We start from the raw sequence: 23751 nt of genomic DNA on the forward strand, positions 1-23751 counted from the left end.
CAAGTGTGTCGATCATCGGAAAGCGCTTACGGTGAGAGGAGGGAGGCGCGGGGCGAATAGTAGGAGTCCGGGGTTATCGTTTTACATTTTGCCACCCCCTCCCAACCCCCTGCTCTCACCTCAATAGGCGCCTAGGGAAACCCACTCTGATGTCTCCTGCGATGCCGAGCCATCCTGCCGAATTTCGAAACACAACTGGCCTCAGCTGACAAGAACATTTTTATCGCATTATTCGAAGCTGTGAAGGATAGTATGATTCTCCGCAAACACACATTTTCAAAGTGAATGACGTCGGGGAGATTCAAAGGATAGGAACGTAAATATTAGGGTTGTCCAGAAAGAAAGTTCCGATCGGTCGCGAAATGGAAACCACAGTGAAAACCGGAAACGTTTTATTTTTAACAGTTAGGTACACCTTCCACCTACTCCTCTACATAGTCGCCGCTCCAACTTCGAATATTGTCGTAGTGTTGTATCAACTTTCCAATATCCGCTTCATAGAAATCTTTCAGCCAGTTATATGCACTGGTCTGCAGCTCGTTGTCCGTGGAAAAATTTTGTCTTCATAACCAGCGGTTCTTCTGAGCAGAGATGAGACTCAGGGGGAGCCAATTACGGACTGTATTGCGGGTGATCAAACACTTATCCGAAACGCTGCAGGAGCGTCTTCATTGCCCCTGAAGTGTGCGGCCAACTATTGGCATGAAGAAGGAACTGCTCGACAGTTGTGTTATGTGGGCTGCATGATACAGGCGAAATCTCTAACCAGGCCCTCATACTTGGCGGGAAACGCTGTTTCCTACGCATCTTTACGTGCTCACTGTTCATTCAAAACTGAAAAGAGCGACGCGACACGATCGACAGGCATACGAGAGACACTGCCCAACACATCCCTGCAAAGCTTTACCCGATTTTCCGAGTGGTTTCCATTTCACGACCGATCAGAACTTACTTTCTGGATAATCCTCGTAACATTTTTTTTCACAACGGTTGTCACAGGCCTCAGTTACTTCTCCCGGTACAGGAGAGTCAAAATCGGTTTTATATTAGTTCTCAGTACGGAGAGTTTTCATGAATGGTACACTGTGATACAGGTTTAAAGAAGTCTTGAGAATACTATTTAAAAAAGACGTTCTACTGTTCACATCTTTGTAATGAATGAAGATATGACAAAGGGAAACATACTGATGACCCTCTGATAGGTAAACTACATTTGCTTTTGGAGAAAAAGTCATATGGAGTGGCCAAGATAAATGGAGTACCCTGAACAAAGAGAACAGGTCAGTTTTGTTACAACTTATGTTGGTGAAAATGGAATATTTATAGGTCCTGTTGAACTAGTCGGACAAGACAATGAATAAACAAAGTAGAATTAACAAAACGGCAAACTGTAAAAATGAGCGAAACATCGAAGTTGAGGGAGGCACAATAGCACAATAACTGAAGGAGTTCGTAAATCTGTTTACGAGACACGATGACTACCAAAGGAAGGAAGGCAACAGGGGAAAATTGGTGTAGGTGAAAGTTCTCGTCAACAAAAGCTTCGCTGGTATTAAATGTGAACATGGAATGGCACGAGACTACCAAAGGAAGGGAGGTAACAGGGGAAAATTGGTGTAGGTGAAAGTTCTCGTCAACAAAGGCTCGCCGGTATTAAATGTGAACATGGAATGGCGCGAGAAATTTTTGAAACAGTGCGTCCGAAACACAACATATTTCGGAATAAAGATTGGAGTATGGAAAAACAAGAGAGAAAGTACTTGAAATATTTTGAAACGTACCCCTATCGAAGAATGCTAAGTGTTGACGGATAACATATGAAATGAAGATCTATGGTGAAGATGGTCTTGGAAAGAAGTTAACGGAAAGTCTTTGCAGTAAGAAGCGAGAAACTGGTGGTACATAGTCTGAGGAATCCAGGTAAATACAAACCGCAGCCAACATGAGCACGTGGGGGTAACTTTCAGGGGATGAGGCTTCTGCTCTTGTGTGGGATTTTAAAGTAAAATATAGATTATTTTAATTAATGTCAATATATATCTATCACGACCAATGATAACAACATAAAATGCCAAGTCGCTCGCTTTCCGGCGCTCGCCGTCTCACCCCTCATAAATAAGCAAATCACCAGGTTGCCGCCAGATGACATTCTGTTGTTGTACTGCGATGCACGGATAATTATTGAATTTTATGACCCATCTGTGTGAAAGGGCTTTCCGTGCAATGTAACATTCTGTCCCTGAAAATATTGTTCATCGAAAAAAACCTGTAAATGTTTTTAATAATTATGATGTAGGATTGATTTCAAATTACAGTAGTCAACATACGTGAGAATTAATCTTAAAATAATTATTCATTATCCTCAGACACATGTGCAGCATGTGATGAATCGTAAGGCCATCTGACCTTTGCTGACTGAATAAAGTTAAATTCTACTAAGTCCCATTGAACACGCTGAAGCACCAAATAAGTATTCTGTTCAGTGGTTTGTTATCTCACTTACCTTTGTTCATTTCCGATTTCTTACGTTCTGGAATAACGATAATTGGCTAAGATAAGAAAGGAGATTGGAAAAATAGGTGCATGAGTGTGATCTTTTATTTAAGATTGATTGGTTCAAATGGCTCTGAGCACTATGGGACTCAACTGCTGAGGTCATTAGTCCCCTAGAACTTAGAACTAGTTAAACCTAACTAACCTAAGGACATCACAAACATCCATGCCCGAGGCAGGATTCGAACCTGCGACCGTACCGGTCTTGCGGTTCCAGAGTGCAGCGCCTTTAACCGCACGGCCACTTCGGCCGGCAAGATTGATTGGTGCAAACTGCATCGTGATACCTATGGATCACGAGATATTTCGATTTTGTTTAACTGCTGGAATCAGAATTCGTGCAGCACGCAGCGGCCTAAGATATCACCATTATAGAGTGGTGGGTAACTGAGCACTGGAGAACTTGAGAACTTGCGAGCCACCAAGGCGAGGGCTCAGAGTGCGTCGTCGGAAAGTTTCTGGAGAGCTGACACAAGGATGTGACGGGAAAGAACTAAAAGTTAGGTGCAGTTTGTGGGGGGCAGACGTCTCTTGTCAACAAGCAGATTGACCCATCCCAAGCCCTGAAGACAGGGAAAAGAAAAATAGTGAATCCAAAAACTATGCATTTTTAGAGTTAGTATGATGGAAAAATAATTTCTACCAGTGTCCCGAAAGAGTTTCTACTGGAGGAACCAGAATAGGACACTATCATATTCAAACTGAAAATATTTATGTAACTATGATGTCATAGGAGCCAAAACTATAAATCGGGGTTAGAGACCGCAGTGTAAGAAGGTACATATTGGATGCAGGTTGAGGCGGGACCTATGTCAAATGGCAGTCCCATCTCAGTAGCGTAATAAGCTTTGTATTGATATGAACTGTAGTTGCGAATACGGACAACCATCAGCCGTGTAAGGAAATGATGGTAAAGAAAATTTGTGTCGACTGGGACCCGAACCCTGTTATCCCGATTTGCGTGAGGATTGGTTTCACAGCTATCTGTGTGAGACTCATGATCACACCGAAACTTCCATATGCCGCCGGTCCTGCGTCACAGTAGGTTTTCGTAACACATTACGTAATTCCCGTACAGGCGAAGATATTGTAACTGAAAGTCTCTGGCTGGTATTGATTGAAAAATGCGGTACTGCGGCGCCTTTGTATTTGTTCGATTTATGTTGAAGTATGGATACGTTCAGTCCAATAGGCAGTTCTTTTAATTGGTGATATTCAGTGGCGTTTTGATGGTGACAATATCTACAGTCTTAAAGGTAGTTTAAATGAACAGAGCTTATGACATGTAATACGCTATCACTCAACCTACCGTAGGAAAGTGGAACAACTGCTTATTACCCAGATGTGTAATTTCTCTGTGTTGTAATTAGATCATAGGTGTGACGCATTGACCAACAGAGCCAGAGCTAGCCTAGCGTTTCATTTCTAAGTCCCACGTGGTAGCAGCCGTGTTCTTGTAATTTTATACTGGAGCAGCTATTTCAGTAAAGAGGAAGTGTCCTGACAATCGGAATTAGTTTGTGTGGTGTAGAGACAGTGAATTCTGATGTGCGTCATTTCTAGCTTTGCATAATTTTTATAATCTATGTATGTATGCCAACCGTATTGGAAGACATAGAGCCTCAATAATATTTTACGATTTTACCAGATCAGCTTGTTATTCATTTGATGGTGTGCCAACCCTTCCCGGCATGTTATTGTGTTATTGTAAAGCTTAATCAGGTCCATAGAAGCAGTGCAGCATATAAACGACTGCATTACAGGTAAGGAACGGGAAGTCGAGTGTGTGTGGCTGGGTTCAAGTGCATTGCAAATGAACGCAGGTCTGTGTTGTCCCTCAGTCGCGCATCCCTGCTAGTCCTCCGTTTACTGTGCCAGACAGCACGTTTTGTCCTACACTGCAGGAGTAGTTGTTGAGAATTTTACTTTCTCTCCGCATAAAATGGTGTATTAATGCCATTAAATTTACGAGAGGGAATTAAGAATGTTGGATTATTTATACATGAAAACTCTCAACGAGATAAAATGGTTAAAATGGCTCTGAGCACTATGGGACTTAACATTTATGGTCATCAGTCCCATAGAACTTAGAACTACTTAAACCTAACCTAAGGACATCACACAACACCGAGTCAACGAGATCAATCATGACTAGAGTTCGGTAGTTTTGGTACGTACATAAATGACGTCGTAAATAGTAGAATAAGCCGTAGAAATGGTAGCATTGATAGGGAAAGAAACATAAATGAGTGTGTGTGTGTTTGTGTGTGTGTGAGAAACTGGGAACCGTCGACTTTGCTCTGCTTTTTGTTTCTTTTGCACATAATAAGAAATGCATATCGTGCAATGTTACTCCAATGTGTATTTTATATCCTTACAAAATATAAATTGCATTCCAAGAGTAAAAGCAGTTTGTTGAACGTGTAACGTCTGCGTTTTTATGTAACCAAAGCAACAGCTTTTGACAAAAGTACAGTTCACATGCACAAGCATAAAAAAGTCTATATGATTATTACCGTTATCTTGTACTCAATAGAACGTTCTTCATCACAATCAAAGACAACAGCTTCTTGTTATTATTGATAAACTCGGAAGATGTTTATGAATAACACATAGTCACGCGGGGTAGCCGAGCGGTCTTGGGCGCCATGTCACGGTCCGTGCGGCTCCTCTCCCGTCGGAGGTTTGAGTCCATGGGTGTGAGTGTTGTCCTTAGCGTAAGTCTGTAAGTCAGTTTAAGTTACATTAAGTAGTGTGTAAGCTTAGGGACCGATGACCTCAGCAGTTTGGTCCCATAAGACTTTACCACAAATTTCCAAATTTGAATAACACAGACCTGTTTTATATAAACTCGACTGAATAATGAAGCTATGTTTTTTTTATTTTACCTAGTTTTGAGGAAATTGCATTTTCTAGCACTACGTGATAAAATATCAGGTGGTTATAATTAAACTTTCCCTATTTAACACATTATAACTTGGAAACTGTTTACCGTACGAGTACCGAACTCGGTAGCATTAATTTCCAGAGAATGGAGTGCATGATTTCCATGCGTCACAGCGCAACCGCCCATTTCCAACTATGACCACCAGGTGCCGTGATCAGTCATAGCGATTCATAGTCCCACAAACCTAACCAATCTCAGTGCTCTTGTCGACGTGCCAACATGAGCTTGGACAAAGGAAAGGGGGCATTATTGGTGAAGCTCTGTTATCAAAACAACAGGTACTGCAGCTGCACTTCAAGAATATTGCAGGCTGAAAGTATTACGGAAGGGTCATCTTTCTCCACCTGCTGTGTGGAGCATGTTGGAGTTCGAATCGACTGGAGAACTGGGCGTCGCTCCTGGAAGAGGCCGACGACCAGTTGCACGATAGGTGGTTGATGAAATCGCTGCTGCTACGGCAGACAACGCTGCATGCAAGTCCCGATCGTCAAGCAGTGCGCATGCTGCGTCACGATAGTTGAACGTCCTGTGGCCCATTGTACGGAAGGTGCTTCGAACCATTCTCAAATGGTATTCGTACAAAATCCATATCGCACAGTAGCTTGCACCACGTGTGGACTTCGCTCTCCAATTTCTTACAGCGATTGCAGCTGACTAGGGCTGGCCCTGGACCATTCTATGAACAGACGAAGCTCTTTTTTCTCTGACGGGTGAGGTGAGCACACAGAATTGCCGAGTGTGGGGATCTTCACCTACAGCCGCTGTGCATGAGGTTCCTCTGTATTGTGAACGTGTCACCGATGTAGGTTCACGGTTACGTTCATCATTGACCCATTCTTTTCTGAATAGGTTGGAGCTTGAGGAACATAGAAGTGCAGTGTGACTGTCTAGCGTCTGCAATGTGCTTCGCCAGAATGTCATACCCGCCCTACCAGAGAGAGACACGCACTGAACTCAACAATTTTTATGCTAGATGGGGCCCCACCGCACATCGCTCGTGGAGTTCACCTGCTTCGGCGAAACACATCTGGAAACGACCGAATTATTATCAGCCGACCGTTTTGAAACGCTTAGCCGTCACAGTCATCTGATGTCACTCTTTGTGATATCTGGTTGTGGGACTGTCTGAAAGGCAGAGTTTACCAGTGGAACATTCACGCATGTGCTGATCCGCAGGGCAGCATATCAAGAGAGGTAGCCTGCATCCCTACGGGCATGCTTCGTTCTGCTGTGCAGAACGCAGTATTGCGCTTTCAAACTCGTCTGGACATTTATGGGCACCATATCGAGCCCATTTGGTAGCAGTAATGGTACCGTTGGGTAATGGCATGATGCACCATAGCAGGGTATTAAAAATGTTTCAGTTGAATTGATTCCGCATTATTTCACTTCCCCATGATCTTGAAATTAATACTACAAGTCTGGTGCTCGTACGATAACTAGTTTCCATATTATAAAGTGTTATATTGGGAATGTTTAATTATAACCACCTAGCACTCGTATATTGTCTTTTATTTTTAATACAACAACCCTCTTTTTCACGTTACAAATCAACAATTTTTCAATAAAATCTAAATTAAACATTGACAGTTTGAATTTTGCTGTAAATGCTGTTTATTTTTAAGTAACAGATGACAGAATAACTATGTAGAACCAAAATGTTCCGTAAGTTACACAGCCCTTTTTTACATCCACGCTCAGTTTCTTGACACCACACCTCTTCCAGTGTCTTTGGGAATCTAATAAGACACTGACCTCACACGAAAACAAAGCGATAAAAGCGAGGTGATGCCCGAGAGGCAAGCAATACACCTAACTTACGGGTATGCGGTTATGGTCTTAACTGACCAAAGCTACTAGGATAACTACCGTAGTCTACAGTTGCTTATGATAAGTCTACTGCAGTAAGTTTACAGTTCTAATCATATCTAATGTTAACAAAATAAAATACCATCATGACATTTTTTAGTCTGTCTGAGAGCTTAGACAGCTCGCCCGTTTCACAAGGGTCAGGTTTCTCCCACCCCCAGCCTATGACAGCCCCTTACGTCACCCTTTCTCGAAGTAAAAGTGCATATCCCACCTGTCCGCCCGCAAGTCACCAGCCTTCCGCAGCGCGCCGACTCGCCCCTTATAAATAAGAAAAACCACGACGTTGCCGCCACGCGCCGTCTGTTGTCATACAGCTCATGCATATCAACACGTCGTCTGACGAAGATTTCTCCTCGTTCCGCCATATGAGCAAACTTGGAAAATGGGGAAGACATAATAGTGGACAAAAGACGAAAGGACGATGGTAGAAGGAAATTAGCGCAGGTGAAGAAAGCTTCCGTCAACAAAAGACCTCTACTTGTATCAAATGTGGTCAAGGAATAGTGCAAGAAATTACTGATACTATACCTCTGAAACACAGTGTACTTCACATGTGACAAAGCAGAGAGGAAAAGTTTGAAAAATTTTGATATTTGCTTCTTCACAAGAACGCTAAAAGTTGACAGATGAAGCATGAAAAGTAGAGATACGATTAAGAATAGGCTTTGAAAGAAGTTTATTATATGCCTTTATCAAAAGAAACGAAATGTTGACAGGACTTATTCTGAGGAATCCAGCGAAACATAACCTGCAACATGTAGTAGGAACCGGGGGATAGTTTCAGGCACCGACAAAGATTAAATAAAATTAAATACATGGTTAGGAATTTTAAGTTTTTAAAGAACTTTATATGAAAAGTATGCACACTCAGAAAGTGTCGGAGGACGTGTTGAAACCTATGAAAACGCTCTAAACTTGAAAACGAAAATGAATAGGTGTAATGATACACTTATAAAGCAGGCATGACGTTATGTGTTTCCGTTGAGTCGTCCACATTTTTTTTTCTTTTTGCACATTGCACACAAAATATCATACGAAACATTTAACGACTATACGAAGAAGATTACAAAATGAGAGGAGGACAATTTTGAGTAGCAGCGCCCAATGAGTGTTTCAATATTAACCGCTCTCGTTCTAGTCTTGTATAATGACTGTGCAGAAAAATATTGTAGTAAGCACATTAGTTATCAGTTTTCAAGAAAACTTCTACGCTACCACTTTTCAGCAACAATATTTTGTAATAAAATTTTTGTTGATATTATGGCATTAAAACCTCAGTGTTCAAAGAGATCGTATAGTAGCTAAACAGAATCTAGCAGAAAATAAACAGCCTTTCTCTCTGGGGAAGGCAGATGCCACCTCCAGGCTTAGAATATACAGCCAGGTACACGTTGGCAGGAAGGAAAAGAATTTGTTAGTTATTGAAAACTGTGACATGAGACCCATTGAGATTTCCCTTAGGAAAACAGCGTTCACCGGTGGAAGGATATTGAATATGTGCTCCATATGATAGACGAGTTACCGGCTATATGACGTGGAGCCGACACTGCTCCCCGCTGTTCAACGTACGTAGCACACCTAACTGCATCATTCACTGCGTATGCAGGGTGATAACGTATCGCATTGTTTATAGGTTTCATCTGGGTCTCAATTATGAAACCTGGCGCAAGTCAGAAACAGGTGTCTCCTACGGAGGTACTTGTCTTTTCTGATTACGTGATCAAGGCTGAAGGATACAAGAGACTTCAGATATTCAAGAGGTCCATTTCACTTTAGAGCTGTCTGAAGCTTCGTAGCCAGTTGTGACGACTGGTCTGTATTCAGAACGAGCGCATTTATTTTCAACTGTGCTCCTATAAAACTTGAGGTATGTATTTCCCAACAAATCATGATAGTCTATTTTCTTCCCTCCGCTACTAAATTCCTCTTTTACTTCTATAGCTGACCATTAAAATCGCAACACCACGAAGGCGACATGCAACAATCTGTACTCAGGATGTAAGGAAACCTTACGCAGTAGGTTTCCCACTCAGAAATCGCATTTGAATGTTGGTTGTTTGTAAGATAATCGTATTATGCCTCGTGTAGGGATAGGAAACGTCTACCAGCGCATTTAGGACATTGGCAGCGGCACCATTGGATCTTTTAAGAATTTTGGTGTGTCGTTACGCGATATTGCTGCTTTGCCTTGGTTGGGATCCCACGATTTTAAAAATCTTAATGACCCTGCAGAACTCGCACATGAATGGACAGACGTATTGTTCTCTCAGGATCGCACAGGAATGTCAGGTAACATGACACAGGAGATGAGCTTGTTTGTAACACAAGTATCCACATGGCCAGTCTGATGACGGCTGGGGTACCACCGACTGTCAGCACGGCGAAAAAATTATTGCGGCTTCGCTTGAAGTGCCAGTAGAGATGAGGCGCCGGCAATGGTGCACACAGCGACGAAGGTGTCCACAGAGTGACACCGCGTCGTATTTTAAGCTAGTCCCAGTTCTGCTTACAGGGTCACGAAGGACAGGAGGGGTGGGAAGGAGCTCAGTGGGATGCGTCTGACGTCACGAAAATAGTGCTTAGGTAGGTATCAATGCTTAGTCAGCAAGTTCTCAGACAAGTACAGAGTTGCACGTGTCTTAATGTCTCATGTTATAGAGAAACGGGCTGCATATATATATTCAAGTAATAAGTTGAGCAGCATTTCGCGAGTATGTCCACAATCTCCACGTGTGTCACATTTTACTTAGTATTCTTACATACATATAAAGAAAACGTTTGCTAGGAAGGCAAAATTTGATGAAAATTCGGTTTCTATACTCGCGCTGGAGCAGAACGTCAAAGATGGCTAAAGTATGAACCAAGGAAAGGAGAGCAGAAACCTACGTTTATCAGAATGCAACGCTATCTAAAATTGTGGTTGATGACAGCACCCGTCTTGAAAATGTTTGAAACGAAGAGGCTTCCTGTTTTAGTACTTATCGTTTATTGAATATTATTTGCGATATTGTATGTTTCCTACATCTCAGACAACACTATATCAATACAACACTATCAAGTAAAGAACCAGCAGACGAGTGGAAAAATGTGTAACAAATAAAGATATCCACATTGCACAAACAGTTTCATTCATTTCTACTGACATAGAGAACATTTCACCTCAATGCCAACTGCTCACATAATAAAACTAATTGAAGTGAACCTATTGACATACAGCAAACTACTCACAGATAACATTAGAGAAATAATCAAAATTCCCATCTTAATGATATCTCACATTTTGTTTCACTTTGAGAAGGAATATTGCTCACAAAATTGTATCTTCTATGTAGGCAACACTGACAGACATATTCATCAACCATAAGGAAACAGGATCGTTAATATGAGAATCAAAAAGAAAGGATACAAAATTATAGTCGATAAGTAAACATAGGAAAGAAATAAACTTCATGTAGTCACATGGAGAAAGAAAAACAAAACAAATCCACTTTTTGATTTAACGATAAATAGAAAAAGTGATAAGTTAAGTTATTCATTTACAAAAAATTGACAGCAAAAGATATAATTATACATACCACATCAAATCACCTAGCAAACGACAAACTATCAGCTACCCAATACATGGCACACAACCTGAATAAAATTTCAGCCACCTCAGAAAACGATGAAACAGGATTAGACACCTTATAATACAGAGACTCAATCCCAAAATCAAAAGATAAGCAAAGGAAAATGAAAACAAGCAGAGAACATAAGCATCATAAAATTCCACAATAAGTACAGACACTACAGTGCCAACAAGAACACAGAACAGAAAGAGTTGTGACAAGACTCCCCCCCCCCCCTCCTCCCTCCCAAACACAAAGCATGCAAAAAATAGTTAAGAAACACTGACTATTCGCAGCATGCACAGAGAGAAAGGTGCTCCAGTCACATTTACTCGCACCAATAGAAATAACAGGGATTAACTAATAATAACCTACTCAATCTCCCCACCACTGACACTTTCATTACAAAAAATTGAAAAGCACCTCCACCTCATTTACCACCCTTTGTACCAGAGCATGTCTTGTGCTCACACACAGACACCGATACACACACACACACACACACACACACACACTCTCTCTCTCTCTCTCTCTCTCTCTCTCTCTCTCTCTCTCTCTAACATACACTCTTACATAACGAACGGGTGTCGAATGCTTAGACCATCACAACAGAAACAGAAGACGACCGGAAAAAACACAGCTACAGTTGTCAACAATATTAACAATAAAAACATAATCAACACACTATGAAGGCGAAGTGTTTTCCTGAATAGTGCTTTAAACGATGAAATGTCGATATCCTGGTGTATGGAGGACAACGAGGTACGATTCCAGAGTGATATAGATGTGATAAGAGCCAACAAATCGTTTGTAGAATCAAACGTCAATTTAGCTTTACGAAATTTGCGCTCCACATATTTCTATCTTATCTGTTAGTAAGAGAATAACGAAGAAACTGAAATATTTCTGAAAACACATTTATTATTTGGGTACATCAGGTTGAACCTTTCCCGTAATACCGTTAAAAAATTGAGCGATGAAATGAGTTTGTACTTGTCGTTCCTTCAACATTATTTGCAATAAATGATGCTGGCCCACATCGAACAAATCATCAAAATTCAGCCCGTGTTATTTGGAGTATAGTGACTCAATAGCGCAAAAATGTAACATAATAAGTAAACACACAGTATCACATTTTTCTCACAAACACATGTGACTGACTTTCGAATATGGCAACATTATCTACAAACGAAAAAAGAACATAGGTTATTAATTATCTCTGGAAGATAATGCAGCTTCAGTTCTTTCCTTTTTTTCAAAAGACGTCAAAACACAAGACAACATCCACAAGAAAGTTATGCTTCCATCTGTTGGCGACATTTGTCTAGATAGCAATAGCGGAAACAGAAGATTTAGCAAAAAAAGCTAATAATATACTCTCAAAACTGTTCATACTATAGGTTTTTCATCTTTTTAAGCCAAAAATAGAAACTAAAAAAACGGGAATAACAAAAACTGCAGATTTGCTATTATAGGACATGATAAATTACAATCTTTACCCTTAACGTAAGGGCTGCTGAAGCGAACTGTTACTGAAAAACGTCTAGAAAACATCAGGTGAAGTAATTTCGATTTCTTTACTACCAGTGAAACATGACTTCAACAAGGCATAAAATAATTATTAATGAAAGTAGAATAAAAAGCTACAATAGCCAAACAAAAACGTAAAATTTGTTTTTCTACTCTGTATATAATTAAATGCTGTACCGACGCATTATGTTATGTCTGAACACCCAGCTTCGGCAGTGATAGCTAAACATGTGTTTACCATAATGCAGATGACCTACACGCTCTCGGATTGGGCTATTTTCAAGAAAAAGTATAGGCAAGGGAGGAGGGGGAGAGTGGCATGGCTTAGGACAGGAATGGGGCATTCTGGTGTAATGCGTTTACCCCCTGCCTTGTCCCGCCCATGCATGTAGACACTCTGGCAGACAAAGTTAGTATTCAGTCTCTGTTGATTCTTTATGAACATGGGACAGCGGCTGGTCAAACATTTAACAAAGAAATTCATCAAACAACTGTGCAGATTGAGAAGTTATTTTATTTTGTTTTCGCTACCAGTTTCGGCAATTCAATGTGCTATCTTCATAGCTCAATAGCAATAATTTTTGAGAGGTGCAAATGGGGCCTGAAGACGCCGTATTTAATTGGTAGTGAAAACAAAATAAAATAACTTCTCAATTTGCGCGGCTGTTTGGCGAATTTATTTGTTAGAGATCATATTTGGTCCAAAGAGTAGGTTAGCGTGGTAATCACGAAAGAACTAAACCCGGATAGTCGGACAGGAATTTCAACCGCAGTCCTCTTAAATGTGAGTCCAGTGTCTTATCTTAGTCACAGCGACATATTTCTCAATACTGATGGAACTGGAACACTCGTAACGTGCTATCTGGCACTGAGAAATAAATTGTGTATGTGTGTTTAGCTAAGTACATATCGTGGATCAGATCTGTTGGAGTACGGTGGGATGATACAGTCATTTGCATGCTATCATTGACGCTCTACTGTTATCTAGCAAGTAAATTGTCAACCGTTATCTTGAGAAGGATACATAACCCGCAACGGATCGATGCAGCATCAGCCTTACATGTATGTACCCAAGGATTACCATACATCGATTAGTGGGAGGGACCGTCACGCATCCCTCAACATCTGAGTTTGCGCTCGGTAATCAGTGACCAAATTGTCGACGAGACATTAAACCCTAATCTTCATTCATTTTTATTTTATACGTGTTCCATGAATGACAGATGTTCATGGATGCCCCGTCAGTTATATGAAACTAAAAGGCTGGTACTGTATCACCGCGACAGAGAGACCGAGGAGGATGTGCCGATGTGGCACACGACGGAAAAAAGGAAGATACCAACAGCGTATTCTCACATGGAGAACTAAAGGTGACTTCGCTGCAGAAAGCTAAAAAAGGGTGGAGCCAATAAATTAGATTTTTTGAGCCTGACGACAGATTTGATTCAAATACATACAAAACAATATAGTAACCTCTCAAAATTATCCGGACAACTATCAGTTGACATCAAGTATGTCCAGCCTGTGCCGTTTTAACGGCTTTAACTCTGTTGGGGACACTTTCAGTGAGGAATCTGAATGTCTGTGGAGCGATGGCAGCTCATTCTTCCTCAAGAACTGACATTAACAAAGATATTGAACCGGACACTGCAATCAGTAGCAGAGCCGATATTCTACATCAACCCACGATTGTTCCGTTGAGTTCACGTCGTCACTTTGGGCAGAACAGTCCATTTCAGGAATATTACTGTCCACAAACCACCGACCATTCCATCAGACTGCCACAGGGCATAGCGTGAGTCACCACTTCCAGTCACTGGTTCCCAATCATCCACTGTCCAGCGGCGTCACTGACCACAGAAATGTGACTTATTAGGAGCTGCTATACCGCTGTAGCTCATCCAGTAACTTCCTATGCCTGGTCATTGAGCTTATTGGACTGTGGTAACACTTTGAAACTCGTAAGTGTTTTCTTTCTCTGACTTCAGGCGATTTTCTACAATAACCCTTCGCAGTCCTCGACGTTCCCTGTCGGTCAGTACGTGAGGTCTGTTTGGTCTTGGTTCAAGTATGGTGATTTTTCCGCGATGCCAGTCCAGTCATATCGCCAACAGTCGACTTAGGCAGGTTTAGTGAGGTTGAAATGTCGCTGTTGATTTGTTTCTCACGTCTCGTCCAGTGACTGCCGCCTCTGAAGCCACTGTCCTCTCCCGAGCAACCCATTCTGCTGTTACTACTTGTGTATTGACAACACAACATTCGTCTCCTCCTTCTACACGGACAGATGTGTCTCCCGTGGTGTACAGTGGTCAATTCAAAATTAAAGTGTGTTTCGGATAATTCTGATCGCATAGCGTATTTTTACTGCCAATTCTCACGATTTACTGAATTGTACTCAAGAGAAAAGTTAAAAGAAAGTGCAATAACATTCGGGTAAACGTGTTTCAGAGAACCGTGATGAATTTTAGAAAGTGTGTCAGTTGGGCTACAGCTGCGGCGGAGCTGCCTACCACGCCTGTGAGTGGCGGTGAGAACACGCGTTATCTTTATCCCGCGTTTTAGGTCATCGACGTGAATAACATTTTCCATTATTTCACCGTTTGCAAATTATTCGAAACGTCAAAATGAAACAATTGTTGAAAAAAAAAAAAACCAGTATCCCGATAAACGAGAATGTGATTTCCGCTGGTTGTCAGCCGTCCGCGAGCTATTTTCGGAGCGTGTGCGTGGAGCGTATCTCCTGTCAAAATTAATGCACGCCTCGGTACAATTCGAAGTTTAGTTGGCTCTGCAACTCGGGCTTCGCCGATGAATGCGCGTTTAATGGGATTTCGGCGAGGTGGTTTATTTCGCACGCGGCGGTGATGTAATCTCCGTCTGCTGCGTCCGGTTCGCCTCGCCGGAAAGTGTCGGTTGCGAATAATGAAGAGAAGTGTTACCTCAAAGGCTGCAGCGCCAAGAAATTGCCGCGCGGCCGTCAAAGGCAACCTTGTGCTGCGGACGTCGCGCCTGACAGCGCCACGTAATTTCAGCGTTAAATGGAGTCGAAGGCGTCATCAAAACAAACCTGCTGGCAGACTACTTCAAGTAATTCTCCCATTAAGAACCACGGTTCATGTCAACAGTGGGTGCTTTGCTGACTTCCGCTATACAGAGAAAATGAAAATACTTGGGTTTGGGTCAAAATACCTGTCAAATGGTTCAAATGGCTCTGAGCACTATGGGACTTAACATCTGTGGTCATCAGTCCCCTAGAACTTAGAACTACTTAAACCTAACTAACCTAAGGACATCACACACATCCATGCCCGAGGCAGGATTCGAACATGCGACCGTAGCAGTCGCGCGGTTACGGACTGAGCGCCTAGAATCGCTAGACCACCGCGGCCGGCAAATACCTGTCTCTCCGTGTAAACACTTAAGCCAAGTTTCGCAGATAAGATACTCCACCTTGAACTCTCTTTCGTCATGTCCTCTGAGACAGCGCATTGTAACCATGTGTGTGACTCACTGACGTTTTGCTAGGTAACATTTTAAACATGGCTTCTATACAATTTCTTTTACCTTTTAAGACGACACTCTTCGTGGCTAGATTCGTAACCCTCAAAGAATGTTTAACTTCGGATTATTCTGATTATTAATTTCCATCCAGCACTAACGCTGTAGAAATGTTGCTATGATTATTTAGAAAATTGTCGGGGCAAGGTAAATTTCTCAGCTCCTGAGAACAGGCACACTGGGTGCTTTGGAGCGCTGTATAACTATAATCAGGCAGTCGTGTGGCCGTCCGCCGCTGACGTATGTCGTGACAGTCCAGTCCTGTGTATGTTGCATACCGGTCTGCTGTGTGGAATCAGCACAATAACGTGAGTCGACATGAGGACGTGACAGATTGGCACTAAGGAGCTATCGTATTTGGACAAGACCATGAGCATACAATGATGAAGGTTCTCTGTTATGTTTATTTATGACTGCTGAAACCTGGTAATTAAGGAACGCAAGATTGGGTTACGATTGTGGACGGGGCCCGAATCAAGTACTATTGGTTTGATTTGCAATGTCACTCATTTACATTAATAAATAATTCATGAAAACAAGGTAATGAAGTCGCAATCAGACTTTTAAGGCACTTAAACGCAACCACGGCTGAAGATCTTAACGCGAAAAATGGCAATTATTTAAAATTTAACAAATGCATAAAATACAGACAGACAGTCATTTGAAGACAAGTCAATGTGATCGTAATCAGAATTTTAAGGCAAGTAACCACAATCACGGCTGAAGGCCTTTAACGCCCAAAATGGCAATTATCAAAAATATTTAGCAAACATACATAAAATACAGACAGCAAATAACTTTTGAAAACAACCCTATGTGGTCGCAATAGATTTTTAAAGCAAGTAACCACCATCACGACTGAAGGTCTTTAACGCCAGAACGGCAATTATAAAAAAAATAATAATAATAAGAAATATACTGTTAAACGGCGAATGGCACAGCAAAAGTTAATTTAAAAATAAGAAACAACAGATCACTAAACAGGTGAGACAAATGATGGTAGCTTAATAATAAAATAATAAAATAAAACACAAGGGCCACTGACAGACGGTGCTCCAGGAATCGACCTCTGTGTAGGTCAAACCAAACACTTTCGCGAGCTGAGAGAAAGGCAGCGAAGAGTTGCATTCAGATCACAAGATGGTAACTCGGACTAGTGGCAGTCTAACGAGCGACTAACGATAATCTTGGTGATACCCAAAGAAACAAACGCAAGAAGTAAAATTACGCCAAAGCCTGAACCGGTGGTCTGGGCTCCGCCCGAAGAATACTGTGCTTAGAGCGACCGGAACAAGAAGGAATGACTATCACTAACGTAGGAAAACGCCACCCAACCTACAATCAAGAAGCTGTCAAACTTACACGCCTCACCAGACAGCGGCGGCAAGGCGAGGAAATGTACACTGCCGTTACATACACTAACCACCCAGGGCAGGTAACAGGGGCGTTAGCGACCACAACACCGCTGGGTGAACTTAACAATGTAAGAAGCTGTAAATAGTAATTGGAAGCTCAGGAAGGCTAATCAGTTCCGCCTTCCCCAAGTATTCCACTCGCTGCTTTTCGCCTCGGCGACACTATGAGCAGCAACACGAACCCAAGTCACTGGAGAGTCGCGAGATTTCTCAATGGTGGAGGTTTCTGTATACGAATCTCAAACATGCAGGATCCTGTTACGACGAGGTCGTGCACCCTCGTGACCACTGCCCTTCGATCCGCAGTCCATACACGCCCGCCAGCGGTCCCGGCGTGTTGTCGCTCTGCGCGAACCTCGCTGCTCCTGCATCCCCAACCGAACTTCACACTCACACCACACGAAAGAAGCACGAGGTCGCCCCAAAGATAGGGCAGAAGAACTACATATCGATAAGCACTGCTGCTGCCACTAGTGGACAGGCAACTCTTACGAAACCGAGTGGCGCCAGTGAACACGAGAAGAAGACAAACAACGCAACCATGCCAACTAAACGATATGGTCTGGCACAAACGTGCACACGGCACCAATGCGAGCTGCAGCACGGCTCAAGTGCGTACCATCGAAACTGATCGCAGCCGTGTAACATGGTGTAAGGGCAGTGGTCACAGAGATACTAACCGCGACAGATCAGAGGCAAGTGTCACGTCTCGTCAGTGAGAGGAATTTCTGCTGTCAATGAGTGCAGATCCATCTGAACCAGTTCACGAGAGAACATTGTAAAGACAACTGCATGTAATTGGCATTTAGAATCGGGTACCTCGGTCAGGGCCATTCCGCACAGTGGCACATGACGCTCACGTCTTCAGTGTCCCAAACAACGCAGAAACTCTACAGTAGCCGACGGTATGCCTGAAGTGTGGTTCGACGACTCACCATTTTGTCTCTTTCCACATGATACGGTACACGAGATCACCAACTGCACAAAATGGTTCAAATGGCTCTGAGCACTATGGGACTTAACTGCTGTGGTCGTCAGTCCCCTAAAACTTAGAACTACTTAAACCTAACTAACCTACGGACATCACAAACATCCATGCCCGAGGCAGGATTCGAACCTGCGACCGTAGCGGTCGCGCGGCTCCAGACTGTAGCGCCTAGAACCGCTCGGCCACTCCGGCCGGCCCAACTGCACAATGAGGCGCTCAACCCTCAGTGTGTGGAGGGTGCAATTCAGACCAGAGGGCTGGCCATGGTGGCCTAGCGGTTCTAGGCGCTTCAGTCTGGAACCGCGCGACCGCTACGGTCGCAGGTTCGAATCCTGCCTCGGGCATGGATGTGTGTGATGTACTTAGGGGACTGATGACATCAGATGTTAGGTGCCATAGTGCTCAGAGCCTTTTTTTTTCAGACCAGAGTTAGTTATGTTTTGGGGTGTTTTTCGTACCATTATTTGGGCCCACTCATTAAGGTCACTATGAAGGACAATCAGGATTTTTATTTCACCACTTCTGGTGCCCAAGTGTTTCTCTTTCTTCTACACCTCCATGTTTAGTATGTTGTTGACGTATCTTCCAAGATCACAACCGCCTTGTTCAAAGCGTTGTACACATTTTTCATGGTTCGATGAACATTCAGGTACCCTATTGCATCGCGATCTGCCTAGCGGATCAAACGATCTTATTTCTATAGAAAATTTTTGGAACTACACTGCGCACAGAACTTCATCACGGGTGTTATCTGCATAGGTACATTTTAAAATTCTAAATAAAGGTGGGAGGGTGTGAACCGAAATGTGTGTGAATTGCTAAGGGACCAAACTGCTGAGGTCATCGGTCCCTAGACTTACACACTACTTAAATTAACTTATGCTAAGAACAACACACAGACCAATGCCCGAGGGAGGATTCAAACCTCCGGCGGGAGGAGCCGCCCAATTCCTGACATGCCGCCTCTAATCGCGCAGCCACTCCGCGCTACTGGGAGGGTGTGACCGATGGTACAGGGTTGGGGAGGTCCTAGAGGGACCTATTGCCGTTTTATTCACGCATGTGTCAATCTCGTATCTCTACGCGATCGCACCACGGGGGAACACAAAGACGCGCGCAGAAAAAGCATAAGTACCCTCTGCTCAGACTTCGATCTAAATTTCGTCGGATGGTTTCTAATGGTACTTAGGGGTTCCAGCCAGTATCCAAGAGCAAAATTTGGGTTCACGCCGAGCTGCAATTCGATGCTATCACGTCGATGGTGATACAGTCCCGTAATGTTCTTAGAGAAGTGTTGAAACGCCCGAGGATATCAGCAATGTCAAACGTTATGAAGGACTTCGTTCTGTTGCTCATCGTACTGCGAACTGTCGTTTTCAACTGCGAAATGTGTGAGAATGAACGTCCCACGGAAAGGGATGGTTTTGTTGGTGCCGTTTATGCCCTTCCCTGCCGCGGTTTGTTTGGAATGGTTTTATCGGCCACTTATGAGGAACCGCTGAAGTCAACACTGCGTCGCAGTTCTGACCCCCATCTCAGATGCGTCAAAATAAGGGCTCCTTTGGCCACCAAGCACTCCGGATTTAAACCCAATCCACGTGACGTCCTTCCCATCGTGTGAAACGTCCACGGTGGCATTGGACACAATTGTAGTGAAATTTGGTGTCAGTGTGACATCATTAACCCACTGTACTCGTAGCATAAACTTTGAGGCTTTGACCTTTTCCCGCATGTGTCGACGCTGTGCCGTTTTGAAGCGCCGTCGAGCCCGAGTGTGAAATTGCAGGGCGCCACGCTTTTTGCACCGTTACGGAGGAAGACTGTAGGCCGTTTGAGCCAGCACAATGGATGGGAATTACGGGGTTTTGAGAAAGTGATCCTTTAATTCTGTTGTGCAGTGTATTTGGAACAGCAGGTGTAGTTACTCCTCCTCGCTTGTTAATTCTACGGCACCTAATGATCAATGAGTGGTTTCAGGTCCACATGGCATACAGAAAATCTTCCTCGCCCAATTTAGTGCTAGAGAAGATGTTAAACTGTTGTTCTGATTGGGAACGGCAGCGGCGCCCGGTTCCGAACCCTTGTCTCCAGTGTCCGCGCTCTCTCTGTCGGGTGCAGACCCCGCTGTACGGACGCGCTTTTCTTTTTCTAGCTTCAGTGCAGGGTTTCACGCGTAACTCAATTGTAGGGTGCTATCTTTATGCATTTGACTATTTTGGAACCTAATATCGTTGGCTTCTTTAATAACGCTATCGCAGATGGAAGACGACTGACGAAGTATTTTGGTGTTATTTTAATCCATAGTATTGCCAGTTTTTATACTATGGTCGGTCGCGGCTGGTCTGGCGTAATACAGGATGGCATCTATATTGATATCAACAGTGCGAACAGTTTTTCCAACGTATGTTTTGCCTCACTGGCAGGGTATTTGGTAGACAACTGGTTTAGGAAGGCCGAGATCATCCTTCACATAACCCAGTAGTGTCAGACGTCTAGGAAATGGACGAAATACACATTTAACATTATGTCGATTCATGATCCTGTCGACTTACAAGTACAATCGACGACAAAATTTTAACAGATCGATCTATCCAGCAGGTGAACAATGCACCGCCGACTGGTGTAAATAACGAGTACGGTAGCTGGCAAGTAAAAAAGTACTCCGTCTTCAGGCCACAAGTGGCCCACTGGGACCATCCGAATGCCATGTCATCCTCAGGTGAGGATGCGGATAGGAGGGGCGTGTGCTCAGCACACCGCTCTCCCGGTCGTTATGATGGTTTTCTTTGACCAGAGCCGCTGAGTGCACCCCGAAAAATGGCAACAGCGCATGGCGGCCTGGATGGTCACCCACCCAAGTTCCGGCCACGCCCGACAGCGCTTAACTTCGGTGATCTGACGGGAACCGGCGTATTCACTGCGGTAAGGCCGTTAAGCTGGCAAGTACAAAACGCAGTTAGGTAATGAAACAATCCGCCAACAGTCAACATAAGCACAGTTACGTATCAAATAGTGGGCAATGCCACCGAAATTTCGAAGGAAGAGGTGCACAAGACGCCAATTGGAGGAACGAAACCCACAACGTACACTTAGTTGACATCACCACAAATGATGAGGTCAATATCCCAGTTAGCCAGGAAAACAAACATGTCTCCACAGGCCGTAAAGACGAATTGTGCCTGGAAGATACTACTAACCATGAAAGGGAAGGTGAGGAAACTGTGCAAGAAATAATCAACGCCCAAATACATTAAATGTACCAACGGTACTAGATACTGGCACTATGACTGACGTGAAATCTGAGGAACTATTTGATGAAATGCAAAAGTGAGGCTGCACACCAACACTTCCAGTTCAGAACTGCAGAATACAGACAGTAGTAGGAAGTAAGTCTAAGGTAGTCAATCTGTAAGCATTAATCCCTGTTAAAATTGATAATTTTTATTTACAATGCATTTTACTAGTGGTTGAGAAATTAATAGTAAATTGCTTATTGGTATGGACACTTTTAGAAAAAATCTGCATAAATTGTTGTAGGAAAATGGACATGCCATTTTACAATAAACGACCAACAATTCTCAGTACATCTGTATATTGCGTGTATTGAACCGGGGCCTAGAAACGACGTAGAGGCTTCGTCCCACAGTAGACCTCAGTGGTTCACAACTCCACAACAGGCCACAACAGTCCCTCCACCCCTCGGCCGCCCGCCACCCAACGTAGGGTTATTGTGCGGTTCGGGCCCCAGTGGACGAGCGTAATCCCAAACGCCTGCGTGGTAGAGTAATTACGGTGTACGTGCACATGCAGACAGTGTTTGCGCAGCAGTCGCCGACACAATGTAACTGAGTCGGAATAAGGGGAACCAGCACGCATTCGGCGAGGTAAGTGGGAAACCGCCTTAAAAACCATCCAGGGGCTGGCCGGAACACCGGACCGCGACACTAATCTGCTAGGCGGATTCGTGCTGGGAACCGGCACACCTTCCTCCTCGAGAGGCACCACGTTAGACCGCGCGGCTAGCCGGGCGGGATCAGTACATTTGGTTATAACAAACATCCATGAAAATAAACAAGAGCACACCTCAAATATCCACATACAATTCTTTCAGCCAGCTGTTATGCTTATAAATATACAAGAGGTTGAATAGTTACCAGAAGAGGACATAGGTCATAAAATCGTACACAACTAGGTAAGTGAATCTGCGTGTTTGCCGAAAGACCAGAAAGAGGAACTTCAGAAACTAATAGTCAGATACACACGTGTTTTGGGAGACGCCCTGGTGTAACAAAATACAGATTAGAAAAACCAAGAAGGATTGTGTACATACCCAACGTGAGAGTTCATTTCAACCTGTACATCACAAATTTAGGCTTAAAGTTAAGGAAAGATTTTCACTTACTTATTTCATGTTTCTTAATTGAATGGAATGTAAGTTTTAGTGATTTAAGATTTTTATTGTATGTCCATGAGCCATAGAAAGCTCTGAAACACTTCCATGGCCGAGCGCGAAATTTATTTTAACCATGTGTGCACTCTTTAAACGCACTGTAGTAATATGCCTGAGACGCAAAACGCGAGATGTATTGAAGAGAGGGAGACACTACGCAAATGCAGTGGATCTACCTTACAAGTCAACAACTGCTGCACATGCAAACAGTACAACGCAGCTCGACGCAATCAATAGCTATAGCCTGCAGACGAAGTCACTTTATCAAATGAAAGCCAATCAAATTGGGTTATTAGGAACTTTAGAATATCAGTTAACTACTATAGAAATGAGTAGACAAGAATTAATCTCAGGAATGTTTACAATACGTCATAAGTTATAAAAGTTAGACAATGGTCTGGTACTACCAAACTGTAAGGGGTCAGACCAGATACTGTGAGCATAGACTGCTGATGAGAGCTCCAAGCATGTGTGTCCATGGTGAGTTTGCACACGATCACGAGTCTTACAGCTACTCACCGACACAATCTTCGCAATAACACATTTATACACATCATAATACACAAGAGTGATATCTTGTAGTAAACAAGGTATAAGTCACAATCACTGAAAGACAATCATTACAGATGTTGATTTGTGTAACACGGTGGTGTACTGTAAAATTTACCAGTATGTAGGAATCACTAAACAAGTGAGTTAGCACAAAAACGAGTAACTGTTCAGAAAGAATGTACTGAATGATTCTCTTATAGATAAACGAAGGACGGTAGTAACAGAGTGAAATGAATGCTTCTTCCTTTCCATATAAACATTCCTGTTGGGCAGTAGTA

The 23751-nt window shown here is 43.1% G+C and overlaps 1 pseudogene; it reads right to left on the bottom strand.

Moving 5' to 3' along the window:
* Positions 1 to 21289: 21289 nt before the first annotated feature.
* Positions 21290 to 21407, bottom strand: LOC124553487 (annotated as a pseudogene).
* Between the last annotated feature and the right edge of the window lie 2344 nt (positions 21408 to 23751).

This window comes from Schistocerca americana, chromosome 1, assembly GCF_021461395.2.
Source record: "Schistocerca americana isolate TAMUIC-IGC-003095 chromosome 1, iqSchAmer2.1, whole genome shotgun sequence".
Classification (NCBI taxonomy): domain Eukaryota; kingdom Metazoa; phylum Arthropoda; class Insecta; order Orthoptera; family Acrididae; genus Schistocerca; species Schistocerca americana.